Here is a 14,862-nt window from a genome sequence, read left to right as displayed (position 1 = left end):
CAAAGACAACAGTACAAAGACAACGGTTTTTGACAAAAGTGTTGTCTTTTGTGTAAAAGACAACAGTTTTGTCTAAAACCGTTGTCTTTGACGCAACACTTTTATCAAAGACAACGGTTTTTACCGAACCGTTGTCTTTAGTGTGTTGTCTTTGTGCATTTCGACAAAAGACAACACCACAAAGACAACGGTTTTAAAAAACCGTTGTCTATGTGCATTTTTTTTTATAAAAGACAACGGTTTTATGTAACCGTTGTTGTTGGTGTGTTGTCTTTGTGCATTTTGTCAAAAGACAACACCACAAAGACAACGGTTTTAAAAAACTGTTGTCTTTGTGCATTTTTGTAATAAAAGACAACGGTTTTATGTAACCGTTGTTGTTGATGTGTTGTCTTTATGTCAAAAGACAACACCACATAGAAAACGGTTTTTTAAAACCGTTGTCTATGTGCATTTTTTTAATAAAAAACAACAGTTTTATGTAACCGTTGTTGTTAGTGTGAGAATTGAACTTTACAGCTCATACTTTAACATATTGAGTTCCTTCCAATTAAGCTAATTCAATCCCTTGAAAGTATCTTGATTTAATGAATCATATTGTTACTAGTGATGTGATTATTGGCTATTAATTAATTAATGATGATTAAGGCAAATGATGGGTTTATTATGGAATATTAATCAATGATGATGGTTAATATTAATGATTAGTTGATGGTATTATGGACTAAGTATGAATTAAGGACATTAATCAAGGACATTAACGCTGCGGTGGAGTTCTTGCCTTGCTAGGCCCATTGTTATCTCCACACTTGTCCTTGATATAACTTTTCGATTATGATTGGGATACTTCCACTTATGTATTGTTTTTCTATATTGATATTTGAGAATGACTAGAGAAAATCTATATCTCAAAATGATTATATGATGAGCTATGCATATGATTTTATTGGTTTCTCCATATCAACCCTTATTGTTTTCAGGACGTGGTGTAAGTGACTAGCTTTCAGAGTGCGACGTAGAGCCAATTACCCTTGAAGTGGATTCATGGAATAATGGTTTAGTTTAGAATCTAGATTTTGTAAATTAACTTGGTGATTAGAATTGTTCATTGAAGTATTTTGACTTTGTGATTAGTTCTTGTGTATTTTTAACATTGAGTATTTAGACTTGGTGATGGTATATGGATAAATTGTTTTTATTATATTAGTATGTTTTTTTTAAAGAATTATATTATTATGCTTAAAATCAAAATAGGTTAAAAACAACAGTTTTAAACCGTTGTGATAATGGTTAAAAACCGTTGTCTTTGCTCCAGACTTTTAACAACACCGGTTTCAACAACACTCAAAAGACAACGGTTAAAAAACTGCTGTCTTTTCTAGAAAAGACAACGGTGAAAAATCGTTGTCTTTGCTCCGGACTTTTAACAACACCGGTTTCAATAGCACTCAAAAGACAACGGTAAAAAACCGTTGTCTTTTCTAGAAAAAGACAACTGTGAAAAACCGTTGTCTATGTGCGTGACTTTCAACAAAACTAGTTTTAACAACACTCAATAGACAACTGTTGAAAAACCGTTGTCATTTCTAGAAAAGACAACGGTTAAAAACCGTTGTCTATGTGCGTGACTTTTATGAACACCAGTTTCGACAACAGAAATTTTACCTCAAAGACAACGGTTTTTAACCGTTGTCTATGTGCATTTTCCTTGTAGTGTTTATTCTTTGTAAGTTGGAATCTTGAGTTTCATTCTTGATTTTTAGCCACCCTATCATACATGAATCCGGATGGCAAGTTGTGGACCTGAATCCAAAAGGACGAGACGTCCAACTCCACCATTGCTGGATCATCGCCTTGCTTGAGCCCTCGCATAACGACCAAATTCTGATCGAATGTCCAAAGACCATCCGCCAGTACTCGTGCAATATCCCCTTCATGGAAAAAACGAAATAGAAACCTACCGGTACCCAGTTCACTGATGTGCACGCCCTTCACAGGTTTCCAAGCTAAGCCTTTGCCATCACTTCACGAAAAACAACAAACTTAACGTTCCTATCGGTCACAACTCTCCCTACTGTCGTGAAACGATAATCCACCTCCTGCGGCTCCACCTCATCAACCTCCACGATCACTCCCTCGTCGTCGTTATATAATGTTAATGCCTCGCAAGCTTTCACTAACCCACGAACTACGTACCCTCCTCCATCTCCATCAAAATTAGAAAAACCCTAAAGAGACAGGCAAAACCCTACTTGGGAAGAAAACATCCATGAGAGAAACGAGAGAGAGAAAAAAAAATCCCTTGATGGGTAATGATAAGAAATGAAAATTAAACATCTATAGTATACAAGCACCAGTTTCAGTATTAAACATTATTTTATCCTTATTATTTTAAATAAATGACCTTCTTTACCCATCCCAATTAAAACCTTTTTGGCCTTTTCTATTCAATATGTTTGGTTGTGATTTCAGTTTGACATTTGTGTTTGAACATGAACTAATTTTATAAATTATAAACATTTTGTTTTACTTTATATATTTTCAAATATTTGTTTTTACTTTATATTTTAGTAAAATATATTGATTTCATTATTTTATATTTTAATATGTAAATAAATCTATTTAAATTTTATAAAGATGTCCTTATTCTTTTTACGTTTATCAGCCTATCAAAAAAATAATTTTACCAAACACTTTTAAGCATAACAACTTTCAGTTACATTTCAGCTTTCAGCTACATTTTAGCTCTTAGCTACCTTTTTAGCTAGGTTTGTCAAACATAGCCTATATCAGCCTTTGCATATGCATTTCATTTTTGGATTCATGTAATTTTTGCAATTCTACTTTATTCTCCTTCAATCTCTCTCCGTCTTTCTTTTAATTTAATTGAATTTTTTTTTTCACAATTCTACATGTGATTTTCATCTACCATCTTTGAATATTAATTATGTCCATTATTTCAATCCCCTTCATTTAATTTTATAATATTAAAATGCAATTTAAGTTAAAATAAAAATGAAATTAAGTCGAAATTACTCTATATATATATATATATATATATATATATATGATAGATAACCCTCCATTTTGTCTTGTTTTCACTCCTTGATTCGTAACTTATAAATGATTGGTTGTTGATAAGTTTTTGGCTTTTTTTTGAAATCAAAGTTTTTGGCTTAGTTGTACTCTTACTCGTTTTTGGTTAGTAGGTGATGATAATGTTGCATTTGTAAATTAAGCATGAAATCAAGTCAATTCAGTTGTTATGCCATGGACCTGGGTCCACCTTGCGAGGTAGATCCGGATCTATGTTCACAATTGCATAACTTTATGTTCATAATTTCATAACTATATATTCACAATTTTATAACTTCATGTTCACAATTTTATAACTTTACGTTCACAATTTCATAACTCTATGTTCAACAGTATCAAAGCTCTATGTTCAAAAGTATAACACAATTTTTGAATCTATATAATAAAATTGTGAATATAGAGTTTAAAAGTTGTGAATATTAAATAATGTAATTTTGTATATTAAGATAAAAAATTATAAATATAGAGTTCTAAATTTGTGAATATAGACACATGTCCACATTACAATGTGGACCCGGGTCCATAGCATAATTTGCTTAGCTTGACTTTGGCCTCTGTAGGCGTTCGGAAGGGACACAAAAATGTGTCATCGGGTAGTCAAGCTGGAAGTGACGGTATAAATCACTACTAATTTACTAAACTCACGGCATGACTGATAATTAAGGTAATTGGTCTGACAACTTTGTGAAGTGCAAATCACGCTGATATTGAATGTCGTAATCATCAGTGTGAAAATTGGGAGTCATGATCTGTCACAAAACTCATAGGGAAGTTTTTTTTTGGCTAAAGTCTCATTTCGCACAATGAACTATATTGGATTATTCATGCCGCACCTTAAACTTTCATAACGTCCATTTCGATACACAAACCATTAATTTTTTTCATCTATCATTTTTCACAGGTTACCAGGTTACTATGATGACATGACACAGGTAATTAGCTTATGTGGATCTTCTTTTTAAGTCAACTCAAAATTTCTAAGTAAACATCAAAAATTAACGCATCATGCTGCCCCTCCCATGTGCCTTCAGCCGGACCAGCGCTCACTAGACCAAATCACCACAGCCCATCCACAATCCACTTATCCTCCCCTCCCTTGTGGCAGCGTGCGCCGAGCCCATCGACGACCTGCTTAGGGGTGATCGCGGTTCGTTCCGATTCCATACCGTCGGTTCACGGTTCCAAGGTTACACAAATCAGAACCGGAACCTTATATAAAGGTTTCGGTTCCGGTTCAACATGAAATTTTTTTTAGTATATAACATAATATGTTTTGTTATTATAAAAAACATATTATAAATGTTTATTATTATTATTTTGGCTACTGCCTACTGGCAGTAGCTAAATATAATTTTTTTAATATATATTTAGCTAAATGCTTAAATATAAGAATTTTTTTTATTTTACGGTTCCGGTACGGGTTGTTGGGCTGGAGAAGGTTTAGAAGAAAAAAAAAATTAAAAAAAAAAGAAGAAAAAAAAATCCAAGTTAGCATAGATTACCTATAACTTGTAGATAACCTGTAAAAAATGCTATATGAAAAAAATTAATGGTTTGTGTATCGAAATGGACGTTATGAAAGTTCAAGGTGCGGCATGAATAATCCAATATAGTTCATGGTGCGTAATGACACTTTAGCCTTTTTTTTTGAGAAACCAAGCTGGCAAGCACCTACTCATTTTCCAAACTCATGATCTGTCACAAAACTTGTTTGAAACTAGAAACGGAACCAAAACCATTCATATGGTTCTAGTTCTTGCCCGGTTGAAACCAAAATATGGTCATCCCTGCAGACAAGTTAAGGGTACACCGATTTGTCATTCCACTGTACGATGTATTCAACTCACAATACATATAACATTAAACATGAACCATGTTAGGGATAGACATTTCAGTTCAGGTAACTTAAACCAAGCCAGGTTGATTCAGTTTTGGTTTATTGTCCAAAACCAAACATTTCTACTTTTTGTAAACCGAATGGGTTCATTTCGATTCAGTTCAGTTAAAAAGCGAACCAAACTAAAACTCTTTCAGTTTATATATATATAGAAATAATTTCAGGTGCGGTCGTGCTCTGCAGCCGTGCGGTCAAACACCACTCAATGTTACGAAATACACACTCAATGTTAAGAAACACACCACAATGTTAAGAAACACACCACAGTGCATATTTGTGTGGTGTGTTTCTTAACATTGAGTGGTGTATTTCGTAACATTGAGTGGTGTGAACCGCACGGCCGCATGGGAGAGCACGGCCGCACCTGATCATGACTCTATATATATATATATATATTGGCTCATATCTGCCCTGAAGCTCCCATGCGATCGTGTGACTGCATTTTTGTCGTCGAATCGGAGTAATCCAACGGTGGCAATATAATCTTTGTGTTTAGGAAATTACAATTCACGTATGTTAAGTGGAGGGTGTTATGGTAATTTTAGTATCTATAGTACGTGAATTGAAATTTTGCATTTTAGTACATGGTGTTGTGTGTTTTAATACATGATGTGATGCGTTTTATTACGTATGCTAGTACATTTAACTATGTTGTGGAATGACGTGTTTTAATCCATCCTCTGGTGTATTTTAATACGTAGAATGGTATGTAACTTTGTTGTGGAATGGTGTGTTTTAATCCTTCTTCTAGTGCATTTTAATACGTAAAATGATGTGTATTTTAACACATATTTTCTAATAAGTGTAATATTGCATGTTTATAATATGGGAGGGATTTTCAATAAGTGGAATTGTGCATTTTAACACATGGTGTGGTGCATTTTAATACGTAGAATGGTGCATATTTTAACAAATGTTTTCTAATATATATATATATATATATATATATATATATATATATATATTATAATAATAATAATAATAATAATAATAATAATAATAATAATAATAATAATAATAATAATAGAAGTGCCTAGCAAAAGTTTTCTCCCCAAAATTAGAGGGCATTTTAGTAACAACATAATGGATATTATTTATTTATTTATTATTTTATTAATTTTATTAATTATCCATATTTATTAATAATGTAATGCCATAAGGTAATATGGTAATATTGTGTTGTTAATATTGATTGGTGATTGGTGATATATAATTTGTGATATATCTAATATAATATTGTGTTGGTCAATCGTTGAAAAATGGTAAATTGATTTTAAATAATAACAGGAGTGATTATTATTAATAAAGGTAAATTGCGAATTCTTAATTCTTAATTAGATACTAACAGGAGTGATTATTATTATTATTAAAGGCAAATTGTAAATTCTTAATTCTTAATCAGATAATAACAGGAGTGATTATTATAAATAAAGGAAAATTGCATACAATAAAAGAGAAATTGCATTCTAACGTACATTATAAAAAAGACAATAATTATTAATCGGTGAAAAATGGTAAATTGATTTAAAATAATAACAGGATTGATTATTATTAATAAAGGCAAATTGTAAATTATTAATTCTTAATAATAATAATAATAATAATAATAATAATAATAATAACAATAATAATATAATCGGATGGTAATAAGAGTGATTATTATTATTAATACGGTAAATTGATTTAAAATAATAACAGGATTGATTATTATTACATTATAAAAAACGCAAAAATTTATAATCGGTGACAAACGGTAAATTGATTTAAAATAATAACATGATTGATTATTATTAAATTATAAAAAAGGCAATAATTTTTAATCAATGAAAAACGGTAAATTGATTTAAAATAATAATAGGATTGATTATTATTAATAAACGCAAATTACAAATTATTAATTCTTAATTCTTAATAATAATAATAATAATAATAATAATAATAATAATAATAATATAATCAGATAATAACAGGATCGATTATTATTATTAATATGGTAAATTGATTTAAAATAATAACAAGATTGATTATTATTAATAAAAGGCAAATTGCAAATTATTACGGAGTAATTCTTAATTAATAATAATAATAATAATAATAATAATAATCGGATAATAACATGAGTGATTATTATTATTAATATTAATCAATCAATAATTATTATTAATCAATTATTTTTAAATTTTTCCAAATAAATTTCTATCTAATAAATTCTCATACCACTATATAAATCATGCAATCATGCAACCAATTTCACATCTTTTGTTCACTCTATCTTACCACTTTAGATTCATACACACAAAATATTTTCATACATAAAATGGCCCCTATTTTTGTTTTACTATAAATAAGATAAACGCCTTCAGTACTGCGTGGGCAATCAAAGTACAATTGATTCGTCTTTATGAAGTCAAGAACAACTGAGGAGAAACCTTAGAATATGTGTTGAAAAATGTGGAGGTATATGTTCTTTATATATATATATATATTTCTGTTTCTTATGTTTTTGTCGCTTCAATCTGATCATAATTCATGAAGTTCCCACCCCAGTTGTTTCATTTTTATATATTTATCTATTTGTTTGTTTTGATATTTTTTTTAAATCAGTAACTGGAGGGGGACCCCTTGGGAGCGATACTTAGGTAGGCTCCACAACTCTTCTGACACATGTAACGCGTGCCAACTCTTCAAAAAACGCATCTCCGCTAATCGCTGGGCAATCCGCAAAAGTCGCCATCTCATCCCCGTACATAGCGCCACACGCCGTAGGATGTGCTACGCATGAAACCCTCTAACCACTCGCCTTTGTTGTCTCGCATAACTCCGCCCATACCTGCTCGGTTGAGGCTTGGTTTGACACTACCATCTACGTTTAGGGTAATCTGATGAACCTCAGAAGCTCTCCACCGCAAGCGAGCTTTTTTATGTCTCCCCGCCTTGTTAGCATTGCCATTATTCCGGCCCCAAGCACGGTCAATTTTCGTCTCTACCTCTTTGATCCAGCTAGCTAACCTTGTGATAATAGTCCATCTCTTGACCGTTGAAAATTCTGTCGCATCTCCATCTCCATAGCCACCAGATGATAATGGTGAATCTCCTAGGCCACTCCTCTCCGTCCATCTCGTCTCTCCCCTGTGCAATGTTGTCGGCAATCCATCGACGAAAATCTAGCTGCCCCCATCTCCTCCGTTGCTCAACAGTGGTGAAGACCCTCCAAATCTCCTTAGCTTCATTGCAGGTCCTAAGGATGTGTTCAGTGGTCTCACTCCTCCATTGACATACTCCGCAGCTGTCGTCCATATCAAGGCCTCGTCTCTTACGCTCCGCATTACCCATTACTCGGTCATGAGTGGCTATCCAAAGGAAGGTTTTGTACTTGCTTGGAACTTTTAGTTTCCAAATTTGGCTCCAAACTTTTTCCTGCATGTCAGTCGGGTAATCGTGACACAAATCATGCGCAGACGTGACAAAGAACTTACCTGATGCCTCCGACTCCAGTAGTGTTCGTCGTCCCCTCCATCTTGCAGCGTAATGCGGAGAAGTTCCTGTCTAGCTCGTAGCGGTAGATGCGTTAATCTCTCCCATTTCCATCCCCGATCGTATTGCCAGTATTCGCACACCCTACTGTCGTTCTTCTCCGTACTTGCGTGGTCAGGAACAGAGTGAGAAAGAGGCTCCTTATTTAGCCAAACGTCAGTCCAAAACCGGGTATTTCTCCAATTTTTAACATGGCTTCTGATTCCCTTCTTGGCGAAGGGGAGTGCCGCCACAATACCTCTCCACGCGTTTGAACAAACCGGTTTGGCAGAGATCGCGTCAATGCCTACTTTCCCATGACCATATTTCTCTTTAAGTACTGTGACCCACATGCTGTCTTTGTAAGTAATGATTTGCCACCCTAGTTTCGCCATGAAAGTCATATTCATGTCCTTAGCCGCTCGAATACCAACCCTCCAAGCCTTTTTGGTTTTGTGACATCTTCCCAACCCAACCCTCCAAGCCTTTTTGGTTTTGTGACATCTTCCCAACACACTAGGTGACATTTTCTAGCCTCCGGGGTTCCTCCCCAAATGAACCTGCGGATCCTCTTGTCGATCACTAGCTGACATATTAATGTTTGTTTTGATATTAACTAATTGAATCATAATATATATTTTTGTTGTTTCTTTTTAGGCTTTGATCTTGATGCTCAATTCTTCTGTCTTTCATTATTATTTTTAGTTTTTGAATTTATATTTGTTATATAAAATCATTGCTCATGCCCTCATGAAGTTCCCACCCCACTTGTTTCATTTTTATATATTTATCTATTTGTTTGTTTTGATATCAACTAATTGAATCATAATATATATTTTTGTTGTTTCATTTTTATATATGTATCTATTTGTTTGTTTGATTATTTATAATTTAACCTTTAATTTTATTATTTAAATATTTAATATAAAAATATTATCAGTGCATCGCACGGGTAAAACACTAGTATGTGTAATACTGCATGTTTATAATCTGACATGAGTCACGTTGTGTGTAATACTGCATGTTTATAATCTGACATGAGTCACGTTGTGGTGCATTTTAATACGTAGAATGATGCGTTTTGTTACATATGTTGATGCATTTTAAGTGAATAGTGCATTTGGTTATAGTGTGGAATGGTGTGTTTTTTTAAGTGAATAGTGCATTTGGTTATAATGTGGAATGGTGTGTTTAATCTGTCCTTTGGTGCATTTTAGTACGTAGAATGGTGTGTATTTTAACACATATATATTGAGCGTTGATTTGCTGACTTGCTATAATCTAATGGCTGCAAAATAACCGCACTTGAACTCTACTATCTATATATATATATAGATTTTTATTCAAATGCAGAGGGAAGCTCCCATCCGGTCGTGCGGCCTAATCTGCGTCGTCCAATTTCATCCAATTGAAATTGACGTATGTTTATGTGGGGATATTATGATAATTTTAGTATCTATATTACGTGAATTGAAATGGCGCACTTTAGTACATAGTGTGCTGCGTTTGAATAAATGTTGTGGTGCGTTTTATTATCTATGTTGGTGCATTAACTGTGTTGTGAAATGGTGTGTTTTAATCTATCCGCTGGTGCATTTTCATACGTAAAATGGTGTGTAACTGTGTTGTGGAATGATGTGTTTTAATACATCCTCTGGTGCATTTTAATACGTAGAATGATGTATATTTTAACACGTGTTTCTAATAAGTGTGTTGTGGAATGGTGTGTCTTAATCCGTCCTCTGCTGCATTTTAATACGTTGAATGGTGTGTATTTTAATATATGTTTTCTAATAAGTGTAATTGTGCATGTTTGTAATCTGGGATGGGATTTTCAACGAGTGGAATTGTGCATTTTAACACACGTTGTGTTGCATTTTAATACGTAGAATGGTGCATATTTTAGCACATGTTTTCTAATATGTGTAAATAGTGTATACTTATAATTTGACATGAGGCACGTTGTGGTACATTTAATACGTAGAATGATGCGTTTTTATCACGTATATTGATGAATTTTAAGTGAATAAGTGCATTTGGTTATAGTGTGGAATGTGTGTTTTATCGGTCCTCTAGTGCGTTTAAGTACGTAGAATGGTGTGTTTTGTAACACACACACACACACACACACACACACACACATATATATATATATATTGCGAAGCCGTTTATCATTATGATAGGTGTCAAGTGGAAGTGCAGTGATGTATGCAGCTGATGCATCCTAACAGACCGGTAGACTTGAACCTTGTTCCTACATGACCTGATCAATTCGATCCGGTATGTTGAAAATATTAAAAAGAGGTTCTAATCCTATTTCAATTTTGTCGAGTAAATACAATTAAAAAGAATTCAATTTTATTTTGATGCAAAAATTCAAAAATGAAATCTAAAAGAAACAAATTCAAAAAAAATATCAATACAATAAAGGTGAGTCAAACACTTATTAGATACTTGGGCAAGCATGACATCATTATGAACATAAAGTCCCAAGGTATGGAATCCCAAAAAGAGACTAGCCCAACTTAAATTAGATATGATAGCTTCTTTATGATCTAACATTCTTGCCAATACATTCAACAAACCCTTAACCAAAATCAAGGAACTATTCATACATTTTTTAATATAAATAAGGGATGTCAATCGTTGAGCATTTTCTCATCATCCAATCGTTCTCAAATGGACCCAGTCAACGGTGCAAAAGTTGATTTGAAGACTTGATCTAATCTAATGGCTAAAAATAGGTCGCACGGTCACACCTAAATACCAGGCCACACCTGATGATGACTCTCTCTCTCTATATATATATATATATAGGAATCTATTCAAATGAGGACACCTATATTATAGAGGATGCTTAGGACAAATCTTGTGCATTGGATTGTAAAAATGGATGGTGTAGATTTATGGTAAATTTTACATTACCAGATTTATTTTATTCTCCCGTGTGTTAGTTTCTTATATGATGGGGGTATTTCGGGTACTTTAAATGTGTACTTAATGTTGGTATCTTTTTTTTCGGCTGAGTAATATTACATTACAATTGCTATATTTCACGCCTCACTCTCTCTCTCTCTCTCTCTCTCTTTTTTAAAATTTTGTTTTGAAACGCCAAACTTTTCGTTTTCTTTCTTCGCATTGCAGTCGGCGAAACTGAAGCCTTTCATGTTGCTTTCTTCGGTTTGCAGTCGAAGGTAGAACTCATGGCGTACGTTGGTGGCGGTCGACGAAGCGGATTGGAGAGTCTTTTGCGGCGTCTAGAGCAGGTAGGTTGATTTGGCCATTGCGTTTCTTGTTTTTTTTTTTTTCCGTGTTTTGTTTGCAGTTTCTTTCCTCTAGTAATCTAACGTCGAAACCTAGTAATCTTTTTTTTTTTGAAAGGTTGAACCTTGTATATCTCTTTTCTTTCTCATTGCAAATTTTGTATATTGTACATTGCCATTTCTTTTAATTTTTTTCCCGTGTTTTGGTTACAGTTTCTTTGTTTTAATTAGGCTAGTAGCTTTAATTTGTTGAACAGTAGATGTATATAGCCCTTTTTTTTTGTCTGTTGTTTTGGTTTGAGTTTAGACAACAGGTGGGGGTGGGGGTGGGGGTGGGGGATATGAGTTTGCAATTCTATTTGTTTGTTCACTGCTTTTGGTATTCGGCATTTATATGTTGGTGACTGGAAATATGAGTTCTTTACTTGGTATGCTTCTAATGCTGGTAAGCTACCTACCTTTTGTGCTACACTTAGATATGCGTATTAGGGAGATATTATACACGTGATGGTGGCATCCGTAGGGTTATTCTACAATAAATCCTTCGATTTTTGCTTAGTAATGATTACATGTGGTGTTTATGTTTTATAGTCTTATGGATTGTTTTGGTTATCTGTGTGCACGAACACAGATTAATGTGTGCCTGATGCCTTTATGTTCTGTGCACTTAGCATATTCCAGGTCTGTATAAATGTGTTTGTAGCTTGTGTTCACTATTATGTTTGTTTGTGTGCACGGGTACAGGGTGTTGTGTGCAATTCTATATTTTCATGTGTTCACGGGTATAGTATGTTCTGTCACTTGGCTTACATTTAGTTTGTTTTAGTCATTGTGTTTATTCACGTTGTTAGGTGACAACAAAGAAGGTAAGGGGAGCGCCTTCGGAGGGTTGTTCATTTGGGATGCACGATGATGATGGGGATTTTGTTGACCCTTCGCAGGATTTCGTAGATTGGATGCTGGCCAAGGTGTGGGAAGATGGGAGTGCAGTTTAGTTAAGGGAGCTGAACTTGAGCGCTTAAGCTTCCAATACATGAAGGAGATTTGCACAGTTGATATCAATGAATTGAACACCGTACGAGTAATGTGGCACGTGTGTTGCACTATCTTTCGAGCCGTTTGGAACCAACAAAGATTAATATCTTTCGAGCTGTTTGGAACCAACAAAGATTTGGACTACATTTTGTCTTTATTTATTTTGGTTGTTGGGACTTAGTATGTTTACCATTGGCAAAAATGCTTTATGTTTTCAGGTTCAAATATGGCTTACCTCCGTTAACAGTGTTTAGAACTTAAATGTTGGATTTTTGGTATACCATTCTACTTACTTTTATCCCTTATTTGTATACACTGCATTCATGCATATTTAAAAAAGTTTGCGCTGTATACATATTATTTTTATTTACTATACAGTTTTCCTTTATTCTTCCTATCACGATCATCTCGACTTTTGGACATCGTGTGCCCAGTGACTATTCTTGGTGTGCATTTTAGTGTGTGTTGTGTGCCACCTAACTAGTATATGACGTTCTCATTTTTTGTTATGCATCTTTTGCAATGTTTTTCTTTCTATGTGCCCAGCCACCTTTACATATGTGTCATCATGCTCTAACTAGTATTTCATGTTTTCATGGTTTGGTATATATGTGTTCAACTTTTTTGTTTCGTGTGCCCAACGACCATTATTTCTGTGCCTTTGTGCACTAAAATATTTGCACGTGCAATTTTTTTTATTTCTATTTTGTGTTTTAATTCATAACGAATAATATTCTTATGCACTGGTATTATTCATTGTGCGCATACTCATATTTTTAATGCATTTTGCCCACCTTCATGTGCACTACTTAATGTAACTTGCGTGCGTATACCAGAAAGCATAGGTATGCAATTATTTATTCATTGCGAAATGTAGTAGTTTTGTAAAATCCCATAGTTTTTTCCTTCTTAAGCAAAACTACATAGTTTCATATCTGGGTTAACCCCTCCCGGTTGCTCTTCGCTTCTTTCTTCTTCTTTTTTTTTTTTTTTTTTTTTTTTGGTTCAGTGACAATGGGGATTTTATTACTTCATATAAGACAAGTACTGGCGCCTCTCTATTTTTCGTTCTTCATGTTACTACTGATTCCTACCACCTATATATTACTTAATCCAATAATGTCATTCTGTGTGTGCAAAGGGGTGCTGGTGACTGTTTCTGCACACGATAAAATAATATCGTGCACACAATTTCATAAAAAATGGCATACAACATGCAATGATATATCTCAAGAACAAATTATCAGCCCAGACACAATTAATTACTCAAACCACTGGTTCACTTAAACCTATATTCTTGCATGTGCTTGGCTTTACTACTGATTCACACCATATTTATATATCATTACAGAATAACGCCCAACAACCTGGAACAAATTATCTCTGTTCGTATTGTGGTCTCATCATGACTCACTAATTAATATCACCATGCACACGCCATACAGAATCATAGCACACAATAGGTAACCAACATGGCTCGCAATTCCCTATCCAATTACCCAACATCCAATAAATATATTGTGTATACTAAATAACCGCTGAACTTCTATGTCATTACATATTTCATTCACACAGTTGAAGACCTTATCGTCGACCATGGCGTTCTCCAAGGCTCCACGGATTTCTGCGTCTATGTTGGGTTCTGGAACACTGTCGTTATTGTCGTTCATGGGGCCTTCATGATTACTGGGTGCGGTTATCTCCATTGATGTTCATAGAAGTTTCTGAGTTCTGGCCCTTCTCGAATGTAGTTTACAATATTCCTTCTCTAGTCACAGTCTTTCTTTGTCTTTGATTCTCTACCATAAATATCGTCCATCTCCAATGTTATTTTTCTTAATTGCAATCCTTTTATAATTATACATGTCTCAAATGTCTTCTTTGCCCTGTTAATAATTTGATGCGTGAATCACAACAACATATGGACAAGATCTCAGCCATTTAATCTCTAGGATTCAATGGGTATGATTTGTCTTCATAGTCCTCTAACTAATAGTGTCCTCATGTGAACAAGGGCCTATATATATATATATATATATAGAGCCTTGATAACCTGCG

This window comes from Ipomoea triloba, chromosome 5 (genome assembly GCF_003576645.1).
Source record: "Ipomoea triloba cultivar NCNSP0323 chromosome 5, ASM357664v1".
Lineage (NCBI taxonomy): Eukaryota > Viridiplantae > Streptophyta > Magnoliopsida > Solanales > Convolvulaceae > Ipomoea > Ipomoea triloba.
Note: the sequence above shows the minus strand (reverse complement) of the source record.